Raw genomic sequence first — 16,214 nt, 5'->3', positions numbered from 1 at the left:
CGGTTTTGCCTTCAGGCCCTGTTGCCCCCTTTTGCTTGGCAGAGTATCTGGAAGTGAGTGCGTTTTTAAGGATCCCCCTCATGGTCCCCATTGACTGACTACCTGCATTTCAAGGGCAAAAGAAACAGCTTAATATCCTTAAGGGTGAAAGGCAATCTCAATGAACAGAAGATATTGCAACCCTTTTTTCTATATGTCAGATATGGTTGTCATGAGGAAAAAAATACTATTAAAGTGACCAAATGACAGTATTATTCTGACAGCACTTGTTCCTTACAAATTTGGTAAGGTGTGTGTGAGGAACTCTATTGTGCACTTGTCTTACTGTGCTGTCTTCCTTTTCAGTGCACTTGTTGATAAAGACTGAGAAATATTCTCTGAACAATAAAATATGCATTCAGCATGGAAGATTCATAATGCTGCCTTCCCAAAACCCACCCAGCAACACTTCCTGGGTAGTCTAAACTATTACCCCCCCCCAAAAAAAAAAATCCCAGAGGACATTTTATCTCTTGAGTCAGAATCTCCATTTTTAAAATGTCATCTGAAGCTCTTACACAATGCTGAATTACTCTCCTACCAGGACTATTAATTCAATTACTTAGAAGCACCTTCTACTGAGGTTTTTAGCCAGTGGTCTCTCATGAGAGAATGAAAGCCTGAATCAGTTTTTCTTTCCTTCTTTCCCTGTAATACCCGTGTGGTCAGTTTGACTTGTAAAGAAATTAAAATGACCCTGGAAAGGACCATGGATTAGTAGCAGAGCATATGCTTTGCATGCAGAAGTTCTCGGGTTCAATTCCTGAATCTCAAAAGAATCAGGATCAGTGAGACTTCATGTGTCCATGTGATTCTCACCAGTCATTGTACAATCTCACATCCAATCTCTCAGTTTACACATGATGCTGAAATTCCATAACTAGAACTCCAGAGATGTTATTTGCCTCCAAAAGTATCCAGATGACTTTAAATTCCAATAAGGAGAAAACACAGCCACCATGTTAGGGTTGCCAACTCCATGCTGGGAAATTCCTGAAGATTTGGATGTGAATCCTGGGGAGTGTGGCATCCAAGGAGGAGAGGGACATCAGTGATGTATAATGATATAAAGTTCCATACAAAAGCAGACTTTCCCCCGCTGTCTTCTGGAGATATGGAGGTTCCAGGCCCCACCTAGAGGCTGGCAAGCCTGGTACAGATATTAGGTGTTTTTGTTGTGCCTCTGAGGCTTAATGTAGTAACTGCTGGAGGCATTTTTAATTCAGTGAAATGACATACAGAGTGAAGAAGTCAACCTCCTTCCCCAGTTCTGTTGGCTGGATTCAGATCACCCCTCCTCCCCAGTGCAGCTTTTTAAAGAACACAACACACATTTCAAGTTCTAGTGAATAGCTTGGCTCCTGAAGGATACTTCAGGGGACTGGATCTTCCTGTCCTCCTCCCTTTTGTTTGCAACCTAAAATGCCCCTGAAACGCTGCTCCCAATACTCAGAAGAATTTGTCATTAGTCTGTAGCAGGAGGGAAAATAATTGAAAATCTCCTCCCATTCCATTCACAGAAATGATCTGCAGGTCTACTATTGAACTCCAGCATCAGTAGCAACATGGGTAAGTGCAACCTGCCAGGTGGTGTAGTGGTTAGTTAAATTAGGATCTGGGACACCCAGGTTTGAATTTCCACTATGTCATAGAAATGTTCTGGGTGATCCTGAGCCAGTCTCATATTCTCAACATCAACTACTTCACAGACTTCTTCTGTGGAAGAGATGAGAGACATAAGCTGCTTTGGGACACCCACTGAAGAGAAACACAGTATGATAACAACAACAGCATGTCCAGTTCCTTTATGAAATTTTGTTTTGTGTTTTTCGCTCACTTTTATGTTTTCACTCAGCCACCCAAAAAGAGAATTTCTCTCCCCACCTGCCCTTCTTGCCTCTTCCTCCACAGCAGCCTCATGCTGTGGTTGCTCCACTGTGGGTCCAAGGGCTGCAAATCCTCAAGCTGTGTATTCCATTAGATAAACATATGGAGCAGAGGTCCATCAATGGCTATTAGCTACAGCGTATTGTTGGAACTGTCTGTCTGGTGCAGTGATGCCCTGTATTCTTGGTGTTTGGGGGGGGGGCACAGTGGAAGGGCTTCCAGTGTCCTGGCCCCACTGATGGACTTCTTGATGGTGCTTGGTTTTTTTTTGCCACTGTGGGACACTGAGTATTGGACTGGATGGACCATTGGCCTGATCCAACATGGCTCCTCTTATGTTCTTACGTTCTAACAGTACAAGCAGGCTGTATAGCGTTCTTGTAAAGACTCTGAGCAGTGGTGTGGTCTCCAGATAACAGGGATACTTGGAACATCCAGAGTTTGAGATCTTGGATTCTATAGATCCTAAGGACCTGCTTGAAGAATGTCAAGTTGTTTTTCTACCCAGCTCCAGAGAGACTTTGTGAACCTGCAGACCAATGTTTCCAAAAGCCACCAGCTCATTAGAGTCATGCAATGGAACATACTTGCACAAGCTCTTGGGGAAGGCAAAAACAACTATGTTCAGTGGCCTACGGGAACCCTCAGGTGGGAAGAAAGGAAATTTCTCATTCTTATACCAACCAGACATCCTGTGTCTACAAGAAGTGGGCCACTATTTTGACATCTTCAGCCAGTTGACTGGGCTGCCAATGTACTTTCTTCCCTAAGTCGTGGTCTCCATGTCTAGATGTGGCATGTAACCATGGGCCAGATGGCTGTGCCTTGTTCTTTCTTAAAGACAGATTAGAACATAAGAACATAAGAACATAAGAGAAGCCATGTTGGATCAGGCCAACGGCCCATCAAGTCCAACACTCTGTGTCACACAGTGGCAAAAAATGTTATATACACACATACACTGTGGCTAATAGCCACTGATGGACCTGTGCTCCATATTTTTATCTAAACCCCTCTTGAAGGTGGCTATACTTGTGGCCGCCACCACCTCCTGTGGCAGTGAATTCCACATGTTAATCACCCTTTGGGTGAAGAAGTACTTCCTTTTATCCGTCTTAACCTGTCTGCTCAGCAATTTCATCGAATGCCCACGAGTTCTTGTATTGTGAGAAAGGGAGAAAAGTACTTCTTTCTCTACTTTCTCCATTCCATGCATTATCTTGTAAACCTCTATCATGTCACCCCGCAGTCAACGTTTCTCCAAGCTAAAGAGTCCCAAGCGTTTCAACCTTTCTTCATAGGGAAAGTGCTCCAGCCCTTTAATCATTCTAGTTGCCCTTCTCTGCACCTTCTCTAAAGCTATAATATCCTTTTTGAGGTGCGGCGACCAGAACTGCACACAGTACTCCAAATGAGACCGCACCATCGATTTATACAGGGGCATTATGATACTGGCTGATTTGTTTTCAATTCCCTTCCTAATAATTCCCAGCATGGCATTGGCCTTTTTTATTGCAAACGCACACTGTCTTGACACTTTCAGTGAGTTATCTATCATGACCCCAAGATCTCTCTCTTGATCAGTCTCTGCCAGTTCACACCCCATCAACTTGTATTTGTAGCTGGGATTCTTAGCCCCAATGTGCATTACTTTGCACTTGGCCACATTGAACCGCATCTGCCACGTTGACGCCCACTCACCCAGCCTCAACAGATCCCTTTGGAGTTCCTCACAATCCTCTCTGGTTCTCACCACCCTGAACAATTTAGTGTCATCCGCAAACTTGGCCACTTCACTGCTCACTCCCAACTCTAAATCATTTATGAACAAGTTAAAGAGCATGGGACCCAGTATCGAGCCCTGCGGCACCCCACTGCTTACCGTCCTCCACTGCGAAGACTGCCCATTTATACTCACTCTCTGCTTCCTATTACTCAGCCAGTTTTTGATCCACAAGAGGACCTGTCCTTTTACTCCATGATTCTCAAGCTTTCTAAGGAGCCTTTGATGAGGAACTTTATCAAAAGCTTTCTGGAAGTCAAGGTAAACAACATCTATCGGGTCTCCTTTGTCCACATGTTTGTTCACCCCCTCAAAGAAATGCAACAGGTTAGTGAGGCAAGATCTTCCCTTGCAGAACCTATGCTGAGTCTTCCTCAATAACCCGTGTTCATCAATGTGCCTACTCATTCTGTCCTTGATAATGGTTTCTACCAACTTTCCCGGTATTGAAGTCAGACTGACTGGCCTGTAATTTCCCGGATCTCCTCTGGAACCTTTTTTAAAGATGGGGGTGACATTTGCTACCTTCCAGTCCTCAGGAATGGAGGCAAATTTCAATGAAAGATTACAGATTTTTGTTAGAAGATCCACAAGTTCAACTTTGAGTTCCTTCAGAACTCTCGGATGTATGCCATCCGGACCCGGTGACTTATTAGTTTTTAATTTGTCTATCAGTTGTAGGACCTCCTCATTTGTCACCTCAATCTGACTCAGGTCTTTCAACACCCCTTCCAAAATTAGTGGTTCTGGGGCGGGCAAAAATTTCTCGTCTTCTACAGTGAAGACGGAGGCAAAAAATTCATTTAGCTTTTCAGCCATTTCCCTATCCTCCTTCAGTAATCCTTTTACCCCATGGTCATCCAAGGGCCCCACTGCCTCCCTGGCTGGTTTCCTACTTCTAATATATTTGAAGAAAGTTTTATTGTTGGTCTTTATGTTTTTTGCAATATGCTTCTCATAGTCCCTTTTTGCCTGCCTGATCACAGTCTTGCATTTGATTTGCCACAGCCTGTGTTCCCTTTTACTAATCTCACTTGGACTGGTTTTCCACCGCTTAAAGGAGTCCTTCTTACCTTTTACAGCTTCCATTACTTTGTTTGTTAACCACGCAGGCCTTTTCTTATGCCTGTTTGTGCCTTTCCTAACTTGATTTACTTTGATCAGCAGTGACAACATCAGGCTGACCACAATGAAACTTAAAACTAATCAAGTAGCCATTGCTCAGATACTAAAATGTAACAAAACCAGCACAGTGTTCTGCATTGCTGCCACTCACTTGAAAACACGTAATGGCTGGGAAAGATCTTCTGCACCTTGTGCAGGTCTTATGCAGAAACTAAAAAGTATCACCCAAAGGCTGATATCCCTCTCATTGTCTGTGGTGACTTCAATGCTGAACCCACAGAAGGGGTTTACAAGGAATTCTCAATCTCCAGTCTGAATTTAAATAGTGGTTACAAGCTGCTGAGTGCTGATGGGCTATCAGAACCTCCATGCACAACTTGGAAGATTCATTCTTCTGGAGAATGCAGACAGATAATGTATTATATATGATATTCACAACAGGCCTTACAAGTGAATGCTGCTCTGTCTTCTGACTGAGGAACAAATTGGACCCAACAGGCTACCATCTTTGAATTATCCTTCAGACCATTTATCTCTAGTATGTGACTTCAGCTTTGACGACAATCCTGACAGGCTTTTATGGTTTAGGTTTGATTTGAGGAATTTAAGAAACTTACTGGGTTTATGTAGTGGCCCTTGAAACTATGCTCCTGAAGATTTTGGGGGAATTATTTATGAACTGACAACTAATTTATTTTGAATCATCTCCTTCAAAGATGCTGTCATTAAGACTTTGCCATAACACTAAGAAACAAAAACTCTGCTGATTGCTTACTTCAAGAGATGTCTTGTGAATTATCTCTTCTTATAGAGGCTAAAGAGAAACTCTGTCACTGTTTGAGAACTGATTCCCAATGCTGCTCAGGGATCCATGAGTTCTTAGAGCATTTGCCTCAGATGGACAATTATGCACTAAGTTCACAAAATGGGCCCCAAACGTGTCACACTACAGTGTATGTTATACTGATTGACCAAATGTGGGTGACCCAATTGACCCATTTAATTTTACACATGCAAAACCAGATTTTAATTAATTAATTAATTAATTAAAATATGCTTGAATTTGACAAAAAAAGGCAATTGAACTGACTTCCCCCTTTCTGACTGTTCTCTGCCTTGGGGTGGGGGGACTTTTGAAACTCAGAATGAAGGTTTTGCTCATTTCAAACCTTCAAAGGAAAAAATGCATTTATTCACAGTCATAGAGAACCAGTTTGGTGTAGTAGTTAAGTGCGTGGACTCTTATCTGGGAGAACCAGGTTTGATTCCCCACTCCTCCACTTGCACCTGCTGGAATGGCCTTGGGTCAGCCATAGCTCTGGCAGAGGTTGTCCTTGAAAGGGCAGCTGCTGTTTCAGCCCCAGCCACCTCACAGGGTGTTTGTTGTGGAGGAGGAAGATAAAGGAGATTGTAAGCCGCTCTGAGATTCTGAGTGGAGGGTGGAATATAAATCCAATGTCGTCGGCTTCTTTTTCTTCTTCATGTTGCCTGATCTTTGGAAACTGAAGTTTAAGCCTGCTCAGGAGTGTCTTCCTACTGACATTCATGACTTTTTCCTGCCTCCTGGATTGAATTCAGAGGCAGAGAAAACTATAGACTCATAATTCCCACCCACTTTTTCCCACCATGGGTTATTCTTTCTTGAGCATCATTTCTAGAAGGCAGGTAACATTTCTTTCTTTCTTTGTTTTCTTTTTGCAACAAGCCCTCCCACTGCTGGTTACCCAAAATGTTTCGTCCAAAATTAAGTGTCTTCTGGTGAGAATTTTGAGAGAAGTGCCATGGCCCATCACAGAAGAAAAAAGAATATCAGGTGTTAATAGACTTTTTAAAAGAAAAAGAGGTTCCGTATACTTGGCTGATGCCAGAAGGTCTTCTCTTTATATATAAAGAAAATAGATACAGGATCAACTCAATCGTCAAAGCTGGAAATTTTTTGGAGAAGGTAGGCAAGAAGGAGAGGAAAGAAAAGAAAGATGGAGAAGACTCTTCAAGTGAGGAAGGTACAAGTGGTGTGAAGAAATACTCAACTCGGCTTCAGACTAAGAAAGATAAAAAAGATAGTGATAAGAAGAACCCATAATGGCCTCAATAGTCTCGGTTAATGTGAATGGACTCAATTCTCCTATAAAAAGGAGAAAGGTTTTTAAATATTTGGCCAAATTGGAAACGGATGTAATTTGCTTGCAAGAAACTCATATTTTGGTAAAGGATCAACATTTTTTGAAAAATATTTTTTTTTTCACAATTTATTTGTAGCATCAGATCTGACTAAAAAGAAAAGAGGTATGGTAACCTTTGTAAAGGACAAATTTAACCCACAATTAAGATTTGCTTCAGAAGATGGAAGAATTCTATTAGTAGAAAGTTACTATTGAAAGTAAAAAGATCCTATTGGCAAACATTTATGCCCCGAATGACCATCAAGAGAAATTTTTTAAGGAATTGCATCTTAAGCTAATCAACTTGGACTGGTTAGAATATTGTGTGGTAGGAGATTTCAACGCAGTTTTTGATAGACAACTAGATAGGAGAATGTACAAAGGTACTAAAGCTAGAGGACCACAGCTGCCAATAAGTTTTTTGAAACTAGTAGAAGAATTGGACCTTGTTGATGCCTGGCAAACTAGATATCCAACGTCAAGAGATTTTATATCAATCCTGGTTGAGAATTGATATGTGCTGGCTTTCTACTGACTTGATCAAATATATAGCAGAAGTTGAAATTCAACCAAGAGTGATATCAGATCACAATCCAGGGACTATTAAATTCAAGGAACCTCAACTGCAGAAAATGTGGAGATTGAACACGCAAATTCTAAAAGATAAAAAAAAAATTATCCAAGAAGCTAAAATAGAAATGGAATCTTTCTTTAAAATAAATACAACTCAAGATGTGAAGATTCAAGTGGTCTGGGACACTGCAAAAGCATATTTTAGAGGATTAGCAATGATTTAATGCCAAGAAAAAGAAAAAAAAAGCGGAAGACTTGATGAAGCCGTTAGGACAAGCTGAAAAGGACCTAAAGTCCCAGCCTATGAAACAGGAATATCAAGAGAAAATTCAAAGAATTCAACATCAACTTAATTTAATTCTTGCAGAAGTGGAGAGGAAATTGAGATATGCCAGACAAAATTATTTTGAACATGCTAATAAATCTGGAAGATGGTTGGCATATAAATTGAGAAAAGAAAATGTGAGAAAAACAATCATGGTGCTGAGAGATGAAAACAATAAAGAAAAATTTCAAAGACAGGAGATATCTCAGATTGTTGAACAATTTTATAAGAAACTATATGGAACTAAACAAATTCAGAAGGAAGATTTGGAATGATATCTTAGAATAATCTTAATAAATTTACAGAAGAACAACAGAAAATATTAAATGAGCCGATAGCGATAAGAGAGGCAATAGCATCGCAAAAAACCAGATGGTCTCCCTGCAAAATTTTATAAAACTTTTGAAGATTGTTTATCACTACTTTTTAAGCAACTTTTGGAAATGATTTTAAAAGAAGCTGAAAAACCAAATTCATGAAGAAGAAGAAATTGGATTTATATCCCGCCCTCCACTCCGAAGAGTCTCAGAGCGGCTCACAATCTCTTTTACCTTCCTCCCCCACAACAGATACCCTGTGAGGTGGGTGGGGTTGGAGAGGGCTCTCACAGCAGCTGTCCTTTCAAGGACAACCTCTGCCAGAGCTATGGCTGACCCAAGGCCATGCCAGCAGGTGCAAGTGGAGGAGTGGGGAATCAAACCCGGTTCTCCCAGATAAGAGTCCACACACTTAACCACTATACCAAACTGGCTCTCCTTGACAGGAAGCTATAATATCATTAATACCAAAAGAAGGCACAGATTTGAAGGACATAAAGAATTATAGACCAATTTCTCTTTTGAATGCGGATTATAAAATTTTTACCTCAATATTGGCACAAAGAGTAAAGAAAGTATTGTCGGTTATTATACATCAAGATCAAGCAGCATTTCTACCAAGAAGACAGCTGAAGGACAATGTTAGAACAATATGTAATATAATGGAGTATTATGAGAGTCATCCAGAGAAACAATTGGCACTAATTTGCCTAATGCAGAGAAGGCCTTGGACAATGTGAGTTGGCAATTTATGATACAGCAATTGGAAGACATGGAATGTGGTGAGAATTTCTTGAGGGCGATGCAATTAATATATTCATCCCAAACAGCAAAGGTGATAGTGAATGGTGACTTAACAGAACCAATTTCTATCCAGAAAGGTACTAGACAATGATGCCCTTTATCAACACTTCTTTTTATTTTATGTCTAGAGATATTGAACAACCAAATAAGAGAAGATTAAGGGTCAACAATATAAGCTGTGATTAAGGGTCAACAATATAAATTGAGAGCATTTGCAGATGACTTGGTCTTTATATTAGACCAACCATTAGATTCAATTGAACATTTGATAAATGGGATCAACCACTTCAGCCATTGGGCAGGTTTGAAGATAAATTATACCAAAACAAAATTCTTGACAAAAAATATGACAACAGATCAAATTGGTCTTTTACAGCAAAAATCAGGATTTTCGTTTGAGAAAAAAGTAAAATACTTGGGCATATACATTTCAAATAAGTGCAGTGATTTAAAGAAGAATAATTATGATAAATTGCTTATGGAGATTAAAAAGGATCTGGGGAAATGGCAAGACTTGAATATATCCCTAATGGGAAGAACAGCTTCGATAAAGATGAATATTTTACCAAGGTTGCTATTTCTTTTTCAAACTATTCCGGTTCTTCTAACAAATGTATTCTTTCAAGAATTGAATAAAATGGTATCAGAATATATTTGATGTAAGAAAAAACCCAGAATTAAGTTAAAAGTACTACAAGATGCTAAAACAAGAGGGGGCCTGGGTCTTCCTGACTGACAATTGTACTATAAAGCTGTGGTACTATCTTGGGCAACAGAATGGGCATTATTGACAGATAGAAGACGACTATTGTTAGAAGGATATGATCTTATGTCGGGTTGGCATGCATATATCTGGTACCAAAGATTAGATGGACACTCTTACTTTAAAACTCATTCGTTCCAGAAATCTTTGTATCATACATGGACTTGGTTAAAACTGAAAATCTATCAGAAAATTCCAAGATGAGTGTCTCCAGTAGAAGCGTTTACACTGCCAAATCTTATAAAACCAGACCAGAATTATAAAGATGAAGATTTGTTGAAAAGAGATAACCATCTGAAGTCTAAGGAAGAATTACCGTAGAAGGTATTGATATCAAACTGAGCTGGTGGTTGAGAGCACAAATAGAATCTAGATATGCTGAAGACAAGATAATAGGTGTCAGTTTGGATCAATATCCATTTGATAAAATATTTTTGGGACCTCAAGAGAAAGTGATATCAAATTTATACTCTTGCTTACTTCAGATGAAGATGCAAGATGAAATTGTAAAGAACTGTATGCTTCAGTGGGCTAAAAATGTAGGTCACAACATTATGTTAGAAGAATGGGAAAGATTATGGAAATCTAACATTAAATTAACCAGACCAGTAGCTTTTAAAGAAAACGTATAAGATGTTTTTTAGATGGTATGTAACTCTGCAAAAGCTTTCTAAAATGTACTCTAATATGTCCAATAAGCGTTGGAAATGTACAAAGCAAGTGGGGTCGTTTTATTATATGTGGTGGACATGCGGTGTGGTGAAAGGCTTTTGGAAGATGGTTTATGAGCTCTTACAGAAAATACTAAAGAGTCAGATTCAATTTAAACCAGAACTATTTTTATTGACTATATATCCCAGTGACTATACAAACAAAACAAGACATTTGTTGGTGCATATCAATACAGCATCCAGAATTTTGCTTGCCCAGAAATGGAAACTTCAGGAGGTGGTTAGTGGTTAGATACTTAAAAATTATATGGAGTGATTTTTTTGATCTCCAGCTCCTATAGTAGATATCCTAAAATGCTGTAAGTGTTAGAAATATAACTAAAACATGATGGTTTATAGGAGAACTTACAATCCTTACTATAAGGTGTATAATTTGAGAAGTTATGTGGCATAATTGATTATATTGTATACAATAATACTTTATGTTATGGACTATGTTCATTCAGGATGGACTGATATTGTATTGTAAATGACAATGTTTTTTCTTTACTCCCCCTTCTTCCCACCCTTTTTCTTTTCCCTTTTAAACCTAATAAAAACTTTATACCCAAAATTAAGTGTCTCCTTCTTCTTCTGAAAGGGGAATAAGTAACTGTAAGGGATAGAACGTTTGTGTGGAGGGTTGTCTTTCTGTTTGATACTTAATGCAAAATGTCCTGCATTTCTAGCAATCTATTGTATTAGTTTGGTAAAAGTTCTCTGCAGTCATCTTTTTTGTATGGAGACAAATTCATGAACAGCAGTACACAAATTAACTTCCTTATTTGAAGCTGAGTAGCAGTTTTGAAAATTAATGACTATGATCATAATAGGAAGTCAAATGTGAAGTATCCCTTTACTTTATTTTTATTAAAATTGACAAACACAATGTTTGACCAATATCATGCATCAAACAAATATTTTCCATCATTAACAGACAAGAATAATACTGGCAAAACACAGTTTATAAACTCGATGGCTATCAACTTGATTTGGTAATTCATCACTGAATAAATATTCTTTTAATGTCTCATTTCACACAAAAAGAAATTCAAAAAACCCATTCATTCAGACACTCCTCCCTAAATGAGAACAGCCCCACGTAATCTTTCAATAGTGCTTGGAAAGTAATCACACAGTTTCTTTGTGTTGATTCTTTAATGCTAAATGGTCTGATTGGGATTTAAATATTTCGACCAGAAATCAAAATTTTATGGTTGCCATGGAGACTGTGGGAAAAACAATTGGAGCAAAATTGTATTAAAATAGATTTAGAAGAAAAATATTTTGAACAATACAGAGCTTAGAAGCAGTGTAATTCTGTTCTGGTACTTTAAAATCCTAGTGAAACTTTTTTTTTTTAATACACTGAATGCTGCCCTTCAACACTCCGTTAAAGCCAACATTTCTACCACCTGTTATTCCCACTAGGAATACAGATGCACGTTCAACTTCACCCCAGTTAAATCCTCGAATGCTCAAAAATATTTTTGCTTTTTGCAGATGCTTGAAATTGTTCTAAATTGTATTGCAAGATGTTTTGTTCATACTTATTCTCCTGTTGCTCTCCCTGTAGTTATCTCAGATCTCTCATCTACAAAATGCATACTGTTTTTAATGGTTTACATAAGAGGTGCTCCAATACTGCTGGGTGGGGGAGGCCCCTGTGTGTCTTCTCTCTCTGTTCTAGCCTTGCCCATTCTGCTAAGCTGATTTATTGTTCATTCATGGGAATGGAGGCCTGGATTACATATATTTGCATACATGCAGTCTGGCACTGCTTTGCCATTGCTACTCCTCTGCCCCCCCCCCCGACCCACTTTGCTCAATGCACCCTAATTAAGAAAAGTATAAATGTTAACTCAAGGACATATACTTAGGAGAAAGATTAACAGAATACTGCCTTCTGTAAGACCCTGGGACTGCACCAGCCACTAGAAACTTTCAGCCATTGGCATGAAATTGTGGAATAATTCCAAAGTATGATGAACTGAGTATCTTTGTACCAGTAGGAAAGCACTTTGAATTTGCTTGAGAAAGATGGAGTTAATTCCCTCCCCCAGCCATTATTCAAATACCCCTTGTCAAGTTAATTGTGTGGGAGGAAAAAATACTCCTCCTGCACTTCAGCACTGATCCAAATGGCCCCCCTGATGGTTGCTGTTTGGCAACAACAACTTTTAAAATCTACCGGTTCATCCTGCACTTTGCAAGGCTGGCCGCTTACTGCTCCCTCTTCCCCAAAAGATTTGAAAGTTGCACAATACCAACTTGATAAAGTACTGAAGGTGCAGGTGCCTTGTTCTCCTTTGCTGCTTGTTAGTCTATTATTTTATGTTTGTGTAACAGAACTTTTGGAAATGTTTGTGTATATCTTGTTTGTATAATGGGCTGTGGCCAATAATGAAAAATGATGGTGCTCAGCACTGTCTCAGAGACAACGGTCTCCCAACTCATTTGCACAAGGCAAGGAAATTGATGCATATGTGAATTCACCATCTCTGGATGCTAGTTTATCATTATCCTGCTGCTGAGATAGCTGCACCTGGTCAAATAAAAAGACTGATTAAATGTGAAGCATCTGAACATGAATGTTACTGCTGGAATCCACTGAGACAGATTGTCAGACTCTCACATGGTTTGTGTCTTTGGTATTTATGACAGGATTTCAGCTCAGTCCACAAAACAGTTAAGCCAAAGTTCTTCTATTGCAGAAAAGATATTAATGGGATCATCTGTTTTGCCAACATCTGATAAATACTTATGCTACTGCATTCACAGTGTTTCCTGCCACTCTACATTAAACTAAAAGTTAATAGCTTGTAAAAGGTAGAAAAATCAAACATAAAATGCTATCTTTACTTTTACTGAACAACTAATGCCTAATTTATGTATTAATTTAATCACCAAAAGTCATTAAAAGCAATGTTATATTACAGCTATGTTACGGATTACTTCCACTGGTTTATAAACCTTAAGATAAAAGCCACATAAGAAGTTAAAAGTGTGATGATCACTTTGCTTAAATAAAGGTCTCTCGCTCTCTAGACCAGGGGTGTCAAACATATGACCCACGGGCCAAATCAGGCCCACAGAGGGCTCCAATCAGGCCCTCCAGCAATTGGCTGTCTGCATTTTTCCTTGCTTGCTTTTTTCCGTTGCCATTTTGTGTTTCTTCCCAGATAAGCCAGAACAGCAAAGCAGCCTTTCCCTCTCCCCCCTCCCTTTTCCCAAAGTGAGGAGGAGGGAGGAGCAGCCTCAGCCAATGAGGAAACTTGGCTCTATAGCTCTGCTGGGTGATTAAGTTTGCCAGGCTCAATTAATCACTGCAGAGCTACTGAGACAAGCCTCTCTTCCTTCTAATGAATGGCTGAGGCTCCTGCTCCAGGGAAGGAAAGAAAGAGCCAGAGCTTCCTTTGCCGTCCCCACCATCAGGAGAGCAATGTTTTAGTGAAGGTATGAGCTTTTTGCCTTGCTAAAGAGAGACAGAGAGAAAGAGAGAGAATTTTGTTGGGCGGGTTATGGTTGTAACTGGGTTTCCCTCCTCTTTTTCACTGTACTCATGCCCTCCAGTCTTTCTCAATAGGAAAGCATGTGAACTATTTAGAAGAGAAATATCAGCATTAGGCTGAGTGTGTGTTCCACACCAGGTTTACCCAGCAAATTTTCCTTAATTTTCCTTTCACAGTTTCCTTTGATTGGGGGTCTTGAATTTAGACTTTCCAGACAGTAGCCTGACCACTGTGCATGGTTGTCTCTCTGTTCTTGTAGTTGTTTTTTGGGGGGGAAGTTGTATTTTTTTTTAGTTGTAGTCATTTTTCTGGGGGAAATAATAGTTTTGTAGACAAGCACATAGCCCTCAATCTGTGCCATGGTGCCTTCACATGTTCTTGACTAGTACATGAAGCAATTTTTGTACAAAAGTTCACAATGCCCAACTGCTTCATGCTCCTCTGGGTCTTAGGCTCAAAGTGTTTACCATGAGATGTCAGTAATGAATGTCAATGAATCAAAAGTAGGTTTGCAACTTACAGATGTGCACACCTGAACAGCACATATTCAAGACTGGTACAGCACAGACATTGTCTGCAGTTTCTGATGCAATAATTCATAGCAAGAGGTGACATTTATCAGAGACTGTAAAACAAAATATTGCAAGCATGCTAATATTTTAAGCATGTTTTATTTTAACTAAAAAAATATTTAATTGTGTGTCTTTGCCCTTTATAAAGTTTATATGACCGCTACCTGGCATTACATTTTATGATGCACATGGCCTGACCCGACAAGGCCTCATTTATGTCAAATCTGGCCCTCATAACAAATGAGTTTGACACCCCTGCTCTTGACAAATGGGGTTATTTTTACCATTATGACAATGGACTCTAACTTCCAGAGAATTATTTTTATTTTATTTATTCATTGAAATTCTGTTTTGGAGCCAAAATGACTTACAAAATACAATTTAAATAAAGAAATGGAGCTAAAAAAGATCCATTCCATATCCTGAATCTGTTTACTCAGCTCACTGAACTCAGCCTGAAAGCTAAACTAGACAATACAGGCGACTCAGTGGGATTTCCCACTATTTAGAAACAGTGATTTCCCGTCTGGGAACTCAGTGAACTGTGCCACATGGCCCAGATTTTATCAAGCATATTGCCTACCCCCTGCACTATTTTCCTGAACTAAAATAGTGCTGGGTGGATATGTGAGTAAATAATTCCCTCCCTGTTAGGCTTTCCACTCCCCAGGTCCCAGTGGGGGATCCCCCGGTTTTACAGGCTTCCCCCGTCCCCAGCCAGCTGGCCAATGGGAGAAGCCCCGCCCCCACAGCCACCACTTACCTCGTGATCTCCGGCAGGTTTAGAAACCTGCAAACAGGTCCGTTTTTAAAATGTGTGCCTTTAAAGTTGAGCAGGAAACAGGAAGCGCTTCATGAAGAAGGGTCAGCAGTAGTTTCGTCAGAGCACAGACCCTCCGTTTGTTTTGCTTTTGTTTTCAGAGCAAGTAAAGTTGTGGAGGAACCAGACCAGTAGGTGTGTGTGTGAGAGAGAGAGAGAAAGAGGGAGGGAGGGGGCAGGGGATTCCCCATTTTGGAGGCCCTCCCCCTGCTTTAGAAAGTGGAGGGGGAAGAGGGAAATGTCTACTGGGCATTCTATTATTCCCTATAGAGAATTATTCCCATAGGGAATAATGGGGAATTAATCCACAGGTATCTGGGGCTCAGGGGGGGAATGTTCTTTGAGGTAGAGGCACCAAGTTTGCAGCATAGCATCTGATGCCTTTCCTCAAAACACCCTCCAAGTTTCAAAAGGATTGGACCAGGGGGGGCAATTCTATGAGCCCCCCAAGAAGGTGCCCCTATCCTTCTTTATTTCTAATGAGGGAAGGCATTGAAAAGGTGTGCAGTCCCTTTCAGTGTGATGGCCAGAGCTCCCTTTGAAGTTCAATTATACTTGTTCCAACATTGCTCATGACTCCACCCCTAATGTCTCCTGGCTCCACCCCCAAAGTCTCCTGGCTCCAGCCTCATAGTCCCCAGACAATTCCTGAACTTGGCAACCCTACTCCCTGTGCTGTTTTGGTTGGCAAAACAGCATGGAGGGAAGGCAGGAGCTCCCTTTCCCAGGTGCTGCGGTGGTCTCTGAAATAAAGAGAGTTGAGCCAGCTCTGAATCAACCAGGAACTCATTATTGCAAGAAGAAACAGTCACAAACAGCACA

At 40.0% G+C, this 16,214-nt stretch overlaps 1 pseudogene; it reads left to right on the top strand.

The window, feature by feature from the left end:
• Nucleotides 1-2,261: 2,261 nt before the first annotated feature.
• On the top strand, nt 2,262-5,663 carry LOC132577582 (nocturnin-like; annotated as a pseudogene).
• Nucleotides 5,664-16,214: the final 10,551 nt, after the last annotated feature.

This window comes from Heteronotia binoei, chromosome 9 (assembly GCF_032191835.1).
Source record: "Heteronotia binoei isolate CCM8104 ecotype False Entrance Well chromosome 9, APGP_CSIRO_Hbin_v1, whole genome shotgun sequence".
NCBI lineage: Eukaryota > Metazoa > Chordata > Lepidosauria > Squamata > Gekkonidae > Heteronotia > Heteronotia binoei.
The sequence above is the reverse complement of the archived record's forward strand: the minus strand, read 5'-3'. Positions and strand labels throughout refer to the sequence as shown.